General features: G+C 32.9%; 1 protein-coding gene across 4 annotated transcripts in view; it reads right to left on the bottom strand.

The window, feature by feature from the left end:
- CAB39L (calcium binding protein 39 like) overlaps window positions 1-19,388 on the bottom strand; it is a 159,973-nt gene that overhangs the window by 136,429 nt on the left and 4,156 nt on the right. For 2 of the 4 annotated variants that reach the window (XM_007495411.3, XM_056794839.1), the window contains exon 2: window positions 4,349-4,441. The exons of the other annotated variants lie outside the window; for them this stretch is intronic. The gene's annotated coding sequence lies outside the window, so the exon portion shown is untranslated. The remainder of the gene's footprint in view (window positions 1-4,348; window positions 4,442-19,388) is intronic. 4 annotated transcript variants of the gene reach the window in all.

The raw sequence follows: 19,388 nt of genomic DNA, 5'->3' as shown, positions 1-19,388 counted from the left end.
GGGAGTCTGGATTTGGCCCATGGGTCAGATTGGTGATTCTTGCCCTAATACATGATGAAATTCTTGTGAATATGATATGAAGCTGAGATCTTTCTGCACCTAATCAATAATATCCAGGAGTATAACATATGTATTTTTAAAATTCCATTCAGATCTTTTATGTCTTTTTAGATAAGTTTTTAAATTAGATTTCTCTAGATCTAAGAGTAAATTGAAGTCTGCTACTATTGTAGTTTTAATGTCTATTTCTCTGAGTAACTTTTTTATTTTTTTTGTGCATTTAAATCCATTTGGTACAAATATGTTTAGTATTGACATTCCTTCATTGTTTAAAATGTATTTTCTCTGTTTATTTTAATTAGGTCTATTTTTGCTATTGTTTTGTCTGAAATCATGATTTCTACCTCTGCTCTCTGTCTTAGCTTTAGCATGATAGATTTTGTATCCTCTTATTTTGATCCTTTGTGCATCTGTCTCAAGTGTTTTTCTTATAAATGACATTATTGTAAAACTATGCTTTCTAATCCATTTGTCTATTCTTTTCCATTTTAAGTTCATTACATTCACAGATGATTATAATGTATTTCCCTCCCTTGCATTCTCTTATATTTTTCCTTCCCTTTATTTCTTACCTCTAAGAGTTTATTTGCTTAGGATTAATCCCCTTCTTAATCTACCATCCTTGTTTCTACACTTTCTTTCCTCTTTCCCTATTGAATGTAATATATTTCTGTACCTAACTGTGTGAGTGTATTTTCCCATCCTTTATCAATTCTGATGAAATTGAGAATGAAGTTCAAGTATCACCTTCAATTATGTATTTTTCTTGTTTGTTGTATAGACTTCTCTATGTGCATCCAAATTATGACAAAATTTTCCTGATTTTCACTTTCCTCCTCCCCCTTTCCAGTGTATTGCTATTTTCTTCCCTTTTTTATTCTTCTTTTAAGATCAAAACATAACAGAACCATTCTCCATTCCTTTAATTAGATTTCTACTATGACCCTTTTCTCAGGTAAGTTATCCTTGATTATAAGCTTCTATAATTTGCCTTTTGGAATATCAGATATGAAACTCTTTATTCCATTTTAGTAGTGGTTAATAAATCATGTGATCCTGACTGATTCCTTGATACTTGAATTCTTTGTTTCTAGATGCTGTATTGTTCTTTAAACTCAGTTCTGGATTTTAGCTATACTGTTCCATTGAGTCTTCATTTTGGGAGTTTCCTGACTAGTGGATTCTTTCTATTATTCCTTCTGTTTCTATAAAGTCTGGACAGTATTTTATGGTTTCTTGAAATGTCAAGCCTCTTTTTTTACTTAGAGGTAATTAAAAGATTCATGAAGTATCTCTCCTTAATCTGTTCTCCAAGTCAGTTGTTTTGCTATAAGATTACCTTTTTTCTATTATTTTCAGTATTTTTACTTCACTTTAATATTTCTTAATGCCTCATAGAGTCATTCTCCTATATTTAGTAAGTTCTAATTTTCAGGGAGGTTTTTCCTTAGTCAAATTTTGTATCTCTCCTTCTAAGCTGTTAATTCTCTTTCCCAATATTTCTTCCATAATTTTAATGTCTTTTCACATGTTTTCCTCTAGTTCTCCAATTTGATTTTTTTTTAAATCCTTACCTTCCATCTTAGAATCAACACTGTGTATTGGTTCTAAGGCAGAAGAGCAGTAACAGCTAGGCAACGGAGTTTAAATGATTTGCTCAGGGTCACACAGCTAGAAGGTGTCTGAGGTAAGATCTGAACCTAGGACCTCACATCTATAGGTCTGGCTCTCAATTCATTGGCCCCTCTTATTTGATTTTTTAAAATTCTTGTTTCATTTTTTTCAGGACTTTAGTTGTATTTGTGCTCAAGTTTTGCTTTTCTCTAAGATTTTCATTTTTGATGTTTTGGGGTCATTTTCTTCTTCAAGGTTTGTTTTAAGAAGGTCAAAAGTCTCAAAGGAAAAAAAATTGAATTGAGCACAAACCCAACAAGAATTCTGGAAAACTTAAAAAATTTTTTTTCAAAATCAAATAAGAATAGAATCAGATTAGAAGAAAAATTAGGTAAATGAATGAAAGCAAAGAAAGAAAATTATGAAAAGACAATTGAAAGTTTGGCAAAGGAGGCACAAAAAATGTTGAAGAAAATAACACCATAAAAACCAGAATTGGACAAATGGAAAAAGAAGTACAAATAATTCCTTAAAAATTATAATTGGGAAAATGGAAGCTAATGTCTCCAGGAGACATTAACAAGCAATAAAACTAAGTCAAAAGACTGAAGAAATTGTGAAAAAATCTTATTGGAAAAAAACTGACCTAGAAAATAGATTGAGGAGAGATCATTTTAAAATTACTAGATTATCTGAAAACCAGGATCAAAGAAAAAGCCTAAACATGATAGTTATTTTTAAATAATATTTTGCCTCTCAATTGCATGAAAAAAATTTTTTTAACCTTCATTTTTTAAGTCAGTCAAATATTCCCTCCCCTCCCCCTCTCTAAGACAGTAAGTATACATATTTTACATGTATAATATTGTAAAACAACTTTCCATATTAGTCCTTTAATGAGAGAACTTGAACAAATAATAGTGAATAAAGTATGTTTTATTCTGCATTCAAACTCTATCCGCTATTTTTCTGGAAGTGGATAGAATTTTTCATCATGAATCCTTGAGGATTTTCTTGGATCACTGTATTGCTAGAAATAGCTAAGTCATTCATAAAAGTTTATTATATAATTTTGTTTTTACTATGTATAATGTTCTCCTGGCACATCTCATTTTACTTTGTATCAGTTCATGTGGTTCTTTTCCAAGCTTTTCTTAAATCATATGCCTCATTATTTATTAGAACACAGTAGTATTCCATTATAATCATATACCACAACTTGTTTAGCCATCCCCCAGATGATGGACATCTCAGTTTCCAATTTTTGCCACTGCAAAAAAAGAGCTGCTATAAATATTTTTGTTCAAACAGGTCCTTTCCCCTTTGAAAAAATCTCTTTGCCAGATCAAAGGGTATGCATAGTTTTAAAGCCTTCTGGGCACATTTCCCAATTGTTTCCCCAAATATGTAGATCAGTTCACAACTTCTCCAAGAGTGTATTAGTGTCCCAATTTTACCACATCCCCTGCAGCATTTATTATTTTCCTTTTCTATCATTTTAGCCAATATGATAGGTATAAGGTGGTACCCCAGAATTGTTTTAATTTGCATTTCTCTAATATAGTGATTTAAAGCATTTTATGTGATTATATGTAGCCTTGATTTCTTCATCTGAAAATTACCTATTCATATCTTTTGACCATTTATCAATTAGGAAATGCTTTATATTCTTATATATTTGACTGAGTTCCTAATATATTTGAGAAAAAAGTCTTTATCAGAGATATTTGCTATAAAACTATTTCCCCAGCTTTCTCCTTTTCTTCTCATCTTTGTTGCATTGGTTTTCTTTGTGCAAAACCCTTTTGGTTTAACATAATCAAAGTTATCCATTTTATATCCTATCATGCTTTCCTCACTCTTGCTTGGTTATAAATTCTTCCCTTATCCAGAGAAGTGATTCTATGTTCCTCTAATTCACTATTTATGTCTAAATCGCATACCCATTTGATTTGATCTTGGTATAGGAAATGAGATATTGATCTATACTCAGTATCTGCCATGCCAGGAGTTTTTGTGAAATAGTGACTTTTTTTGTCCCTAAAGCTTTGTTCTTTGGGTTTATTAAACACTAAATAACTATGGTCACTTGCTATTATGTATTGTGAACCTAATCTATTCCACTGATCTACTGCTCTGTTTCTTAGTCAGTACCAGATTGTTAATTGATTGATGATTATAGCTTTATATTCCAGTTTGAGAGGTGGTACTCCTGGACCACATTTGTTTATATTTTGTTTCATTGATTCCCTTGACATCTTGAGATCTTTTGTTCTTCCATAAGAATTTTGCTATAACTTTTCCTAGTTCCATAAAATAATCTTTGAGTAATTTGATTGGTATGGCTGAGAATTAGTAGATTAATTTAGGTAAGATTGTCATTTTCAGCGAAGCCATAAGCAATTAACATTTTTCTAATTGTTTAGATCAAAGGAAAGGGAAAGGGAAATATTTGGGCAAAAAATATGAAAAAGGGATTTCCTTTAGATAATGAAGTCTTAAAATATGTATAAATATACATATAATGTGTGTCGATAAATAAAATGTATTTTCTAGACATATATATTTACAACTTATATTGTATTGACTGTATTAAGGCCCAGGGCATGACAGGCATCCTTAATGAGATACATAATTCTTTAAATGAGATTGGTCTGCTAATCTATATAGTTACCTCTCCTTGTCTTTCCATGCTGACCTGGACTGGAAATATGAATCACTGGATTTTTTTTCCTTGGATTTCCCAATCTGGACCTTATCTGTTTTTCTTTTATTGAGGGGAGAGGAGAGATAGTGAGATATGATAGTGGGAGGGAGAAAAAAGAAATATGTTCATTGAAAAAAAAAACTAAAGACTTAAGAACTCTGATCAACACAAGTATCTATCTACCATAATTCTAGAAGACCAATGATGTCTTAAGATACTACCTACCTGCCTGACAGAAAGGTGATGCATTCAAGATGCAGAATGAGATGTGTTTTTGGACAAAGCCTATATGGGAATTTTTTTTTGCTTGACTATGCATATTTGTTATAAGGATTTTTTTTCTTTTTTCCTTTTTTTTCAATGAGAGGGAGAAAATGAGAGGAACAAAAATAAACACTTCTTAATTGAAAAAAAAAAATCACATGAAATAAGTAACACTACGTAACCAAAAAATAATAAGAGAATGAGTTCCTTCTCCCTCTAAATCCAATAGTCTATGATTCATCCTATAATCTATGACTATTACTAGAAGCATTATGTTTTTCTCTAACCAAATTATCCTGATTAAGGGCAAAACATTCAACTTTTGTAACCTCTTTACTCCATTAGTCAACTGGATTTTTGCTCCCATTCATTTCTATACTTTCTGCCTAAAATTTTCAACATATTTTTTATTTACATATCTCTGGCATATCTTAATAATGTAATCTGGTATAGTACTGGTTTTATATTGTGTTATATTTGAAAAATGTCTTTATGCTTCTTTAACTCATTTATTTTTCCCCTCAGAAAAAGCCATTCTTTGGAAAATATCATGCTTTTGAGAAGATGTATACCACAAAAGAATTTCTGAATAGATGGATTTATGAATGGTTTTGATTCACTTTTTGTCAGCTCCCACTATCAAGGAAATATCAAGAATGTTGGGCATGAATATTATTTCAAAAAGTAAACTTTGTAATTATTTCTGTCAAAAGAAATTCTTAGCCTACTACAAATTAAAATAAATTCTTTATGCTTGAAAATTACTCATATTAATCATTATGAGGTCATATCTTATTCTGTATATTGTTTCCTCTACAGGAAGGATTCTATTCAGGCATATTCCACAAATTCTTGTCCCGAAATTATTTTGCAAAAATGTTCCTCATATATTATAGCCTAACTTCACCATAAAACTAATAAATAAAATTTAAAATTTAAAAATATGTATATACATATATCATCACTAAATCACAATAGAAGATGCAAAGTACAAGGCCATTTTTACCCTCTGACCTCCAAACACTATCTTATATCACATTTTCATAAAGGGGGATAAATACAAGCCCTCTTGATCTAATCTAGAGCATACTTTATTGGGTGCTGAGCTTGTTTCATGGCCACATCTGGGGAAATATGTGGTTCAGAACCAAAAGGACTTAGTGCTTTTGTATAACTTACCTCTTATAGGCCCCTTGATACTTTCCATTACCCTCTGAAAGAAGCAGGAGGACAGAGTTAAAGGAAGACTGAGAGTTTCTCAGTTAAAAAAGAAAGAGAACTTATAGTTCACTCTTCCACTAATGCTTTCTTGTGGCAAGTGGCTTTGCCTCAACAGACTTCCTGTGATCACTTAGGGAAAGAGTGGCACACACTCCCCTCTTCAGTTTCATGGCACCTACAGGAACATGATAGCTAGAGCAGGGGTTAGGGAGCCTTGGGACCCTGACTGACTTTTCTGCTTTGTTTCTTTCCCAAGCATAAGTGACTGAATGGTGATCCTGAGAGCCCTTTCCTAGCCTGTAGGTAGACTCATAAATTTGAAAAGTCGGGGACCTTGGGTGGTCCCTATGTCAGCACAGATTGGCACCAAGAAAAAATTCTGGATTGGAGAAGATAACCACCAATGAGAAAATAAATCCAATCCTTGGCTTAGTTTTTTGGAAAGACATGAACCTAGAAGAGATTGTTTGGACAGTATAAAATGTCAATTCAATAGTTGCACAAATTACTTCATGTTCTATTGTTGTCAACTTCCCAGGAAGTATAATGGTGGTTACAAGTTATTACTGCTTATTTAAGTTTTTCTGTCTGAATACACTTGTCTTTTGTATGTGAATGAAATAAATTGTTTTCCTATAGCTACCACCTTGTGGCATAATGGATAGCTGATCCTGAAGTCAGGGAGAACTTGGTCTAAGTCCTCCCTGTCACATATATTAGCTGGGTGTCTTTAGAAAAGTCATTTAATCTCTCAGTCTTCTAATTCTATAAGACAAGGATTAACCTAGGTTCTAAAGGTTCTAAAAATTTGTTTTTTATTATTTTTGTAATTATAGTTTAATATAATTTACTTCCATAATTATAGTTTAATATAATTTATTTCCATTATAATCCTATATATTTTATACATTTTAAAAAACATTATTCTAATAAGGGATTCATAGTTTTCACCAGGTTGCCAAAGTAGTCTATGATATTAAAAAATGTTAAGAATCCCTGCTCTAAGGCTAGGTTGCAAAAAATGTGCAGACCTACGTGGCCGGAAGTTAGTTCCTTGTACCAATCACTATAAACACAGGTCCAAGTCTCTAAATTAAGGGGACCTGGGTGGTGCAATGTATAGAGTGCAAGGCCCTGACCTGTGTTCAAATCTGACATTAAACACTTACTAGATGTTTGACCTTTGGCAAGTCACTTAACCTTATTTACCTTAGTTTCTTCATCTGCAAAAATAAGCTGGAAAAGGAAATGGTAAACCACTCTAGTATCTTTGCCAAAGAATCCCAAATGGGGTTAAAAAAGAGTCAAACATGACTGAAATGACTGAACGACAATATACATGATTTTCAGTATACATTGAGTACTTTTCCACTCCTCATTTTTGAAGAGATCCCTGATCCCAGCCAAACCTAATATATTTATTTAAATTTTATTTAATTAGTCAATTTAGAACATTTTTCCTTGGTTACAAGAATCAATATTCTTTCCCTCTCCTCCCCCATCCCTTCCCATAGCCAACACACAATTCTACTGGGTTTTACATGTGTCCTTGATCAAAACCTATTTCCATGTTGTTGATGTTTGCGTCTATGGGGATATAGATGAGTCTATATCCCCAATCATATCCCCATTGACCCATGTAATCAAACAATTGTTTTTCTTCTGTGTTTCTGTTCCCACAGTTTTCCCTTTGAATGTGGATAGTGTTCTTTCTCATAAATCCCTCTGAGTTGTTCTGGATCACTGCATTGCCACTAACGGAGAAGTCCATTACATTCAATTCATAGTGTATCAGTCTCGGTATATAATGTTCTCCTGGTTCTGCTCCTCTCACTCTGCATCAATTCCTAGTGGTTGTTCCAGTTCACATGGAATTCCTCCAGTTCATTATTCCTTTGAGCACAATAATATTCCATCACCAACAGATACCACAATTTGTTCAGCCATTCCCCAATCGAAGGGCATCCCCTCATTTTCCAATTTTTTGCTACCACAAAAAGTGCAGGTATGAATATTCTTGTACAAGTCTTTTTCCTTATTATCTCTTTGGGGTACAAACCCAGCAGTGCTGTGGCTGGATCAAAGGGCAAAAAGTCTTTTAAAGTCCTTTGGGCATAGTTCCAAATTGCCCTCCAGAATGGTTGGATCAATTCACAACTCCAACAGCAGTGGATTAAGGAACTGACTTTGCCACATCCCCTCCAGCATTCATTACTTTCCTTTGCTGTCATGTTAGTCAATCTGCTAGGTGTGAGTATGGGAGAGATTGAGTTTAGATCAGCATCTCACACCCTACACCAAGATAAACTCAGAATGGATGAATGACTTGAATATAAAGAAGGAAACTATAAGTAAATTAGGTGAACACAGAATAGTATACTTGTCAGATCTTTGGGAAAGGAAAGATTTTAAGTCCAAGCAATAGCTAGAAAAAATTACAAAATGTAAAATAAATAATTTCAATTACATTAAATTAAAAAGGTTTTGTACAAACAAAATTAGAAAGGAAGCAACAGATTGGGAAAAAAATCTTCATAACAAAAACCTTTGACAAAGGTCTAATTACTCAAATTTATAAGGAGCTAAATCAATTGTACAAAAAAATCAAGCCATTCCCCAATTGATAAATGGGCAAGGGACATGAATAGGCAATTTTCAGATAAAGAAATCAAAACTATCAATAAGCATATGAAAAAGTGTTCTAAATCTCTTATAATTAGATAGATTCAAATGAAAACAACTCTGAGGTACCACCAAACCTAATCTTTGAATAATTCTCTATGGGGTAGAGGTAGAAAGAGCTAAAGAATATAAGAAAAAGAAATTAAGCCTTCTCTTTTGAGCCCAAGGTTCCCTAGGAAGTAACCCAATTTAGGCCTCAAACTAAAAGGAGTCCTAATTGGAAAAGTAGAAGGCAAATACCCCAGATTCCTTGGGCCCAGTAGCACTTCTTATACATTTTCAAGAAACCTATCATCTTGCATCTACTTCACACAAATACAACATTAACATACTTCTCTATATTGCTTGTTTATTTTAAACTTTATTCCCTAAAAACTTATAAAGTAACTATATTACTTAACTATAGATAAAGAGATTGTGTATATGTGTGTGTGTGTGTGTGTGTGTGTGTGCATGTGCTCATGGGTACACTTCACATTTCCATATACTCATACTACTTAGTATGTAGTCATCTCTTTTTCAGAGATCAAAATTCAAATTAAGATTATAGAAATAGCTTTAAAATAGGTAAAAATTAAATAATAAGACAATGGAACAAATGAAAGCTATAGCTCTCATTCAAGGACTTTTGATTTACACTACCAGGGATATAAGCAAATGTTTACAATCCATTTTGCTACATGACATTGCATTGTTCTGGCATTTTCTGGTAGTAACCTATAATATTAATGCTATTTAGTTATCAACAATCACCATTTAAAATTTCACGAAAAATCCCTTATTCACAAGTGACATTCTTTTCCAATGTCCAAGAATCTGTGTTCATTATTTTACATATTTTTAAAGAATTTAAATTATATTACATAATTTTTACATAATACAAATGCATTTGTATTTGTATTATGTAAAATATTTGGATTAAGTGAAAATAATACAAATAAAACAAAATTTTACATAATTTTTAAAGAATTAAGATTATTTTACATAACTTTAAAGAATTTAAAGTTCTTTAAGAAAATATGTTGAGTTCCAATATTCTGTATAATGCTTAGCATACATTTAAGACAATAAATATTACATTCTGCCATGAAATTCTGTAATGTCCTCCAGCTTATGTAAACACTCAGTTCTCTAGACCAATGCATTTATTTAGTAAATGAGAACATTATGCCAAAATCAAATATTTCTTTTGCGATTTTAAATTGGTTAGTCTACTTAGTACATGCTGTATCTTCTCAATTTTGCAACATCAATTACATACATAAGCACATATACACAGAGTACTCAGAGGTTTCAACAACCCAGAAAACCTAATCAAAATGAGACTATTAAGGAACAACATCACTCTTAAAAGTACATTGGCTTAAATATGTTAAAATATATGACTATATTGACATTTTTGGGCAAAAATGAGAAATTCTCAAAGTTAAAAAAAGTGAATTACATTGAGTTTCTATTATCTTACATGTTGATAAAATCTTTCTTTAAGTCATATCATTAATTTATATAAAAGAAAAATATTAATTTCTCCACATTGTCCTTTTAGTAAAACTATGAAAATGCCTTGTTGCCAATGTGGAATGACTAAACGTGATGTGGTACATAAGTATGGAAGATGACTCTTTTGTAAGATGTAACAAATGAGAATAATTTCAAAAATAATGGGGAAAATTAGGTGAACTAACATAGGGTAAAAAGAACCATACTGGGAAAATAATAAACACACTGATGAAAACAATGTAAGAATAAAATGAAGTGTGATGCTATGTGATTATAATGACCAAAAGCTGAGATGCACCTCCCTTCTATCTTTGCAGAGGGTAAGAGATTATGGTTGTAAAAGGCTTTATAAAACAATCAGTCAACAAGTATTTATTTAGCACTTACTATGTGTTAATATGAGAATACAATTATACTAAAAATGAAACAATTTCTACTTGCAACAAACATGTTAACAGGGAGTCAAGAAATACATATAAAAGGCATATGCATAGATAGAAAGTTAATAAATACAAATATATACACAGTAGTTAATATAAGGTAGTTTGGAAGGGAGAGCACTAGCTGGTGGAGAGTTCATGAAAGGCTTCATGAAGAAGTTGGTGCTTGAGCTACATTTTAAAGGAAGGTCTGTATGAGACAGGTAAGGAGGGACTGTAGTATTTCATACAGTATCAAAAATGGTTGACATACTGTATGATTTTGCTGAAATATTTTTTTCTCTTCATTTTTAAAATCTTGGTTACAAGGAATGGCTCAATAGATTACTAAGGAGAGGTTTAATAAGAAATAAATGCAAAATTATAATGAAATTTAAAATTTTTTAATAAAAAGAAACACAACAAAGTGCAGTTGATAGCATCTCCTTAAATATTTTCAGTAATAAGGCTCAGATTCATTCCCAAGGTAATTAATTTCATCATTCTAATAGTAAAGTAGAGCAGCTAGGTGTCAGAGTGGATAGAGTGCTCAGCATGAAGTCACAAAGACTCATCTTTTTGAGTTCAAATCTGGCCTCAGACACAAGCTGAGTGACTCTGGAAAAGTCACTTACTATTGTTTGCTTCAGTTTCCTCATTTGTAAAATGAGATGGAGAAGGAAATGGAAAACCAGTCCAGCATCTCTGTCCAAAACCCCCACAGGTGGTGACCAGTGGACAAAGAGTCAGACAAGATTGAAAAACAACTGAACAATGGTAAAGCAATTGTTATTGCTAATGAGCTTATTAAATGTGTCATGTAAACCTTCCACCCAATTCTGTAACATCAAAACCACATATATAAGCACATATACAGAGTTACAAACTACTTCTAGTAGGGCCCCTCAGTGCCAAGCAAAGTTAAGTCTAGTCTCTTTTATAACAACTGACATTTAATAATAATTTATAGTATTAGATCTTCCTGAGTCCAAATGAACGTTGCTTTACTGCTTCCATGTTGCAATCTTTCATATAGTAGAAGACAATTTTTTCCCACACACCTAATTCTTCATTCCTTGATGCTAAACTAAACTAGTACAGTTCCTTTAATCATCACATGACCAAAAAAATATAATCCCTGACATTTTTCTTTAAATGAACTCTAATATATTAGTACACTTCTTAAAATACTTCGAGTGTCTGTGATTTCATTGTGGGTACTTCTTTCACTAACTCAAAACACAGTAGAAATTTTTCAAGATTGTTATATACTTAAAAGAAAAACAAGCTATATATAAGAGAAACAATTTCTGATATACTCCCTTTTCTGATGTATTTTTGTATGTGGAAATGCACATTTTGTTTGATATTAAATTCAGAATAAAAAAATGAAATGTAAGATAGTTTTGACCAAAAAAATTAATACTATAATTATGAAAAATTAGTGATGTTACTCTCTAAAGTTAGCCAGGAAGGTTCTGGGACAATGTCTCTAAAAGTTTTCCATACTCTATAATCTGCCAGTCCCGAGCTCCAGGGAGACTGTTTTTAAAAACTCACCTGAATAACACAATGAAACATCAAACCTCAAATGATCCCATGTACTGAGTATATTGATATTAATTCGACCTGGTTCACTACTTACTACTAATTTGATTTAAAAAAAAGAATGTGTGAGCAAGCATGCCTTTGTAAAAATATTAACAGAAACACAGTGGGAAAAGAAGGTAGGAGAGGAGCTTCTCTAAATAGGATGGAAGAGGAGAGAGAGAGGGTTACAGGCTATTTATTCAGTTGGTGGACATCCACACCAACTTTAGATGAGGGAATAAAGTAATAAAACCCTCAAAGAGGACTCAAGGGGAAAAGTGGCATTCAGATTTCTGGGTCAAAGAGAAGCACAGGGGCATTGGCAGTCATCCCAGAGTACCTTTGATGTTGGATGATGAACATCATAGAGTGTGCTAAATGATTGACTGACTGCCCTGGTACTGAGCTACACACATTTCATATTGAATTTGATGTCAGATGACCTGTATTGTGTAATTGGGGGCAGCTGGGTGGCTCAGAGGATTGAGAGCCAGGCCCAGAGATGGGAGGTCTTGGGTTCAAATCTGGCCTTACACATTTCCCTGGTGTGTGTGTGACCCTGGGCAAGTCACTTGACCCCCATTGCCTAGCCCTTACCACTCTTCTGCCTTGGAACCAATACCTAGTATTGATTCTAAGATGGAAGGTAAGGGCTTTTAAAACAAAAAGACTCACTTTAGGAAAGAATTTTTTAAAAACTTCTTTGGATCTCAGTTTCTGTTTTCCAGTAAAATGGAGGGGAGGAGGGTTGAAGTAGATGAATGTCCCTGCCAGCTCTAAATCTAAGTCTATAAGTTTAAGATTGGCCAGTCCAGACAAGGAATACATGAAAGAGACCTGTGCTATAAGCAACATAATTTTAAGATATTGAGGGATTCAAGATACCTGAAAGAAGAGTTTTATACAAAATGATTTTTTTAAAAGGCACGGTTAGTGTTATTATCTAAACAAGGTAATTGAATGAAAATCAATAACCTTTAACCTATATGCATGCTTTCTCATCTCTATAAAAAATTATGAAAATTTACTACACATATATTGAGGACTTCTATGATGGAAATTTGAGAAAGTATCAGACAACTTATAAATATTCTAGAGCATACCACATATGTATAATCACACAATTTAGAAAGTTGCAGAAAACACAAGATCCCAATATGTGTATTTGTTCCTTATTAAAAACACACACACATCTACACGCATGACTCTCTGGAGTAAAATGAAGCTTTAAATGTTCTTCTCCAATGAGGAATAGCCTATGTATATATTGAAATTCTTTGATATGTGTAACAACAAAGAACTTTGACAATACTGATAGCTAACCTCAAGCAATGAATAAAAAACAAAGAAATCGATAAGTGCCAAAGTTGTTTGTCATAGTCATAAAGGAAGTCCAGCAAAGAGTACAAATAAAAGAGGGTTTAAAAAAATAGGTGGTAAAGATTTCCAGACATCTGTATTTGTGGTAAGCATGCTTCAATCACTGTTTCTCTAAATCATGGTTTGACCAGCTTTCTCAAGTCCTGGTAGATTACAAAATATCTTAAATGAACTCTACAACCACATGAAATAGTTTTGCCTAACATTACATTTAGGAAAAACAAGTGGATGAAGGATACTCATTTTGTATACTATGATATAGTATAATTGAACAACATAATCTATCTTGAACAGACACTACAGATGAAAAATTAGTTAAACCCTAAAATAAAGAGTAGAAGAAAGCTTTTCTGGGTTGAATTTGGAAAACTCTGCAGTTCTTTCAATGATTCCAAGTTTCTTTCTCCCTGAGATAAAATTCTGTCTATCAATAACATTTTCCTAATGATGTGATATGGTTGAAAAATTATAGAATACCAGTCATCATACAATCAGAATTGCAGGTCCCAAAAAGCAAATGGAGAGATATGTCTATAAATAGACTACAGCCCCCAAAGTTCCATTAAAAATCTAAGAACTGTATGACTGAAAAAGGAGGCAGGATGGTCATGTAACAAGCATGGTCCCTGTGAAGGTCAGGTGAGTGCCCTATATAATATTAAGAAATCTAGAGGGACATACTAAGATTGTTGGGTAAATCTACTAGAAAATATTTATAGAAGAACATGGACAAGACCAATATAGGTTGAGAAAAATGTGTACAGTACTTGCAATGGATAGCTTGTAATGTGTATCATTAGAGGGAGTACCCACAATGATGATCTAGCATAAAGCCATGGAAGTATTAAGCTTTATCTTCTTAGTTTCATTCAGTTCTAGTACTTAGCTATCTTTCCTTGACTTTATGTCATCTGAAAATTTGAGAATCATACCTTTGTTGTCACCTAAGTCACTAATAAAAATTATTTAGGACAAAAAGAAAAACTTCTGAAGCTATCTTGAAAGACTTGACATGTTCAATTATAGTCCTTAATATAATGTCACTTTAGAGAACCATCTGGTATAAAAACATTTTTTATCTAATATCCAATAAAACTCCAAACTGAGAAATTAATTATACCACATCTTCCTTTTGCCCCTTACTGCAAACTTGTCTCAAAGGAATTGAGGAAACCACTAAATAATGTACCAGTTAATTCATAGGATATTTGTTATGTAGCCTATGTTACCTTGTATTTTCTTTATGGGTATGACCTATGTGCCTACCAGGATTATGAATCCAGTGCAAGAATTAATATTTTAGATGTTTTTCAATGACAATTATTCTATAGATTTCATTTCCTTGTCTTGTCTTGGGGCTGGGAGGGTGAGAGGGAAGGGAAATAGAAATGAAAAAGAGATTTTCTATTGCCAACAAAATAGACACTCTATTTTGGGTTTTTATACTATCTTTTATCCACTTTGAACTAAAGGGGGGAAAAATCTAGCTTAGTGCTCTGGAAAAGATATATGTTTGGTTTTGTATTTCATATTGTAATCTGATCTGCCTCTGCCATGAAGGAAATTTTCTTACGTTATATTCTTTTAGGTTCTCTACTAATCTGACTGCTTCATCACAATCTTCTCAGCTGGATCATCCTATCTGCTAAGATTCTAACCCATTGCACCTTGCTCTCCTCACTCAAATACATTCTTTCTTCTCAATTTCTCCAACTCCCATGGATTCAAATACTCTTATCTATGCAGATGATTTCCATATTTATCTATATATCCAGTCCTAGTTTCTCTTCTAAACCCCAGACCAATCAGAGAAAGAATTTTAATTTGGAAGGGATCTCATTGGCCACTTAGTACAACCCATACCCAAAAGAAACTCCTAATAAAAAGTATCTCACATTCCCACCACCTCCTTAAATAACCAAACTAATTTATTGGCTAATTTCTTTTTAATTTTCAGTTCCAAATTCTCTCCCTCCCACCACCCCCTCTCTGCACAGAGAAAGCAAAACAACAACAAAAACCCAACCATTACAAATACATATAGTCGAATAAAACAAATTCTCATGTTAATTGTTGTTCCTCATAGGAAATTTTACCTTTTTTTTCCCCCAGGCCTCAAATAGCTTTCATTTCTCACTTCTACCTTTTAGAATTCAAGCTTCGAAGTTCATTTCAAGTATCATCTCCTGCATGAGACCTCTCTTGATCCACACCAAACTCCTAGTGCAACTTTCCCACCAAAATTTCTATTAATGTGTGTATCTATGTATGTTTCATTTCATTTCAGACTTCAACCTCTGCAATCTGATTATAAAATGAAATTTGACTGAATAGGAGAGACAATGATCCTTCCCCCAACGTTTGAAAGCTGTTATACTGGGCCTCCACCTTTGATCTGCAAGGCACTTGTTTAGTTGGATTCAACACTTCATGACTTCATGGACGAGTCTATGAAGTTTTCTTGGCAGATACTGGAGTGCTTGGTTTGCTGTTTCTTTTTTCAGTGTGTCTCCATTTTACAAAAGAGGAATGAAAACAAATGGGGGTAAATGACTCGTCCAGGGTCACAAAGCTAGTGTCTGAGGTCCCATATGAACTCAGGTCTTCCTGACTCCAGACCTGGTGCTCTATGCATTGTATCACCTAGTTGTCTTTAACAAGCATTTAATAAATTTTTGTTGGTTGATGAATAGTGCTTATACCATTTTTTTTACAAACAAAAGCATAAGACTCAGTATCAGAGCAATTTAGCAAACCAAGTTTTACTACATAATAGACATTTTCTAGAAGCATACTTTTAAAAAGATTTACTTATTTTTGTTCAGAAATAATTTGTTTGAAATTTAATCTAATAAAGGTATACTTCACTTTATGCAATACAAGTATGACCAAAAGATTGTGTAAAAATAAAATCTGATTTCCCACTGACTTGTCAGAACTCAGTAAATTCTATACTTGAAGAAATTTCATTTTATGGTTTAGTACTTTTGGTGCCACAGTTCTAGGTAAAAAGTATACATGGTAATTCTCATTCGTACATACACAATTTTTATTATTAAGAAAATCTGAAAAGGTAAAATTCACAAGAGAACATCATTCACTATCAGGTGCAATGAAGACTGCAGAAGACCTCTTCTGCCCCAAAGAATGTTATTGCATCTCTTTTATCTTGGATTTTCCTGCCTATAATACTCTGGGGGAAGGAAAGATTCAAATTAGATAAGGGAAATGGTCATCTATGATCCAGAAAGTACAAGAAAACACCCCAGCAGATGTGCTCAGCTTCTTCTTGGAATCTTTACAGAGGATCCATTGAGACCTTTCTGTGGAACCTGAGTAACTTTTCATTTGAATCTCAACCTTGGTTACAGAATAGTCTATGACAACAAGGAGTCTTTATTTCTTCTCCTCCCACTCCTCCTTTTATACTTGTAAGATGAAAAATTAATTTTACTACTAAATTTTGAGTCCAGCTACTGAAGCCAAAGCAAATTTGTTAAATGCTTACTTAAATAATTTTAAAATTTGTTCCAAGAGGGAAAAAAAATCTGGCTTAAAGAATTATAACAGAATCAAACTTAAAATATGCAACTCCAGGTAAGGGATAAAGATGATGGGGTCAGGATATTTTGAGTCAAAATCTTGTATCAGACATTAGTTCTGTGCCCCTGAGCAAGTTACTTAACCTCTGTTTTCCCCAGTTTTCTCATCTGTGAAATGGGGATAATAATAGCCCTTACCTACCAGGGTTGTTATAAGGATCATATAATAATTTGTAAGCACTGACAGCTCCTTTTGTGGTAGCAAAGAAGTGGAAATTGAGGTGTATTCTCCATCAACTGGGGAATGGCTGAACAAGTTGTGGTATATGATTGCAATGGATGCTTTTAGAAAAACATGGAAAGACTTACATAAACTGGAACAAAGTGAAACCAGCAGAATCAGAAGAACATTGTACACAGGAACAGCAATATTTTTTGATAAATATTGTGAATGACTTAGTTATTTTCAGCAATACAGTGATTCAAGACATTAATATTTTAAAAATAATTTTAAGCACTGAAAGCAGCACTTATGTAGTATTATATAAATGTTAGCTAATATTATTAGAAAAATTTTAAAAATATAATTTGTTAGAAATGTTCTTATTTCTACAACAATTATAAGGCAATCTTCTTATAATAACATCTTTCCTAAGATTTAACAGCAGGGCATAGAAAATATAAAGGATGTGAAGTCAGGAAGTACCTGGTTCAATTTTTGCCTTTGTCACTTACTAGATATGTGGCCAAATCACTTTCTCTGAACCTGTTTCCTCATCAGTAAAATCAAGACAATATTTATAAACCTCACTGGGTCACAGTGAAATCCAAATGAGATATAAAGTGCTTTGAAACCATAAAATTTATAGACATAGCATTTTATAGCTATGCATAAATATTATTCATAGATATCCACTCAAATATTTATAAAGTGAATAACCACAGTGCCTGGCACATAGTAGGCATTTAATAAATGCTTATTCCCTTCCCAATTTCCCTTTCTTTTATATAAATGTCAGCACTAATTATTAACTGTTTCCAAAAGATTTGACAGTTATGAGTTTGTTTTGGATTTGTGTGTGTTTTTATCTTCTAACTGAATATAAGACTATATAAATAGGCTAATGGTTTGCTTTTTCCATTCAACAGGGCCACAAGAACAGAGATAATATTAAAGAAAGAGATAATTTTTTAGAAGATCAAAGAAAAACTTTAGGAAAAGAAAAGAGAAGATAAATCCAGGGAAAAAAAAGTTGCTTAAGCAAGAAACATGGTATGGTGAATGTATTATTTCAAGGATATTACTGAGTTACTTTTAAAATAAGCCTACTCACAGGATAATCTGTTTATCTCTAATATTTGTTATCTAAATAAGACTGACTTGTACTAGGTTACTATTAGTAATACCTTGATGATGTCTTCCTGCCAAACCTGACTGTTTAGCTTAAACTAGCAATGAAAAAAGTAGTTTGCTTTTAGCAGATCCCTTACTTATTATTATGTGCCTTCTCTGGAGGTTCAAATGCAACATAATACTGATGAAGACGAAAGTTTCAAGCATATGCAAGATATTTACAAATACTTCGACACAAGTCATATTATGATAGGATTTGATGATTATAAACTTGTTGCCCTATTTACTTTCAGATTCATCTTTGCGTCTGAAGTTTCACTAAGACTTTGAAAGTCATATAAAATAAGCAGAATAACCCAATCAACTAGTGGATAAAGACTCTCAAGAGTCAGGAATTTTTGAGTTCAAGTCCCTCAATGGCAGAGATTGGCTGTGTACTCTAAGCAAGTCACTTAACCTTTCAATGACTCCAGGCAATTCTCAGATGATAGAACATAAGCTCCTTGAGAACAGACTTTTTTTTTCTTTCCAGAATAATATCTGGTAAAAACAAAAATAAAACCATTTATTAAGTGCTTACTATATCTAAAACACTTTGCTAAGTGCTACACATACAAATAGAAAAGTCAGACAGTATCTATTCTCAAGGAGTTTACATTCTATTAGAAGGAAACAATAAGAGTTTCAGTATCAAGTGTAGGTGAAAGATCTCCCAGCCTTAATTTATGAAAGAAAAGTCAAAGGTAATGGATCTTTTATACTGTCATTTCCATGAGTAAAACCCCTCTTTTTGGTGCTGAACCATATGATCATACCCAAAACTGTTGTAACGATTTTCTTTTCTAGATTTTCAGTAGCTGTAACTTGAGGAGGTGGAAATTTAAGCACTTTTAAGGAAACTTTTCCTGCCTTCCATTGGCTTCTTCCCAAAAGCTAGGGAAGACCTGGCTTGGAAGCAGGACTAGTCGACTACAGAGGGCTGCTATTTATTCCTGGAGCTCATGGGCTTACTTGACTTTTGGGGGCTATTTAGTGTTCCTAGGTAGTGTACTTTT

This window comes from Monodelphis domestica, chromosome 4, assembly GCF_027887165.1.
Source record: "Monodelphis domestica isolate mMonDom1 chromosome 4, mMonDom1.pri, whole genome shotgun sequence".
NCBI classification, from domain to species: domain Eukaryota; kingdom Metazoa; phylum Chordata; class Mammalia; order Didelphimorphia; family Didelphidae; genus Monodelphis; species Monodelphis domestica.
Note: the sequence above shows the minus strand (reverse complement) of the source record. Positions and strands in the feature narration are given on the sequence as shown.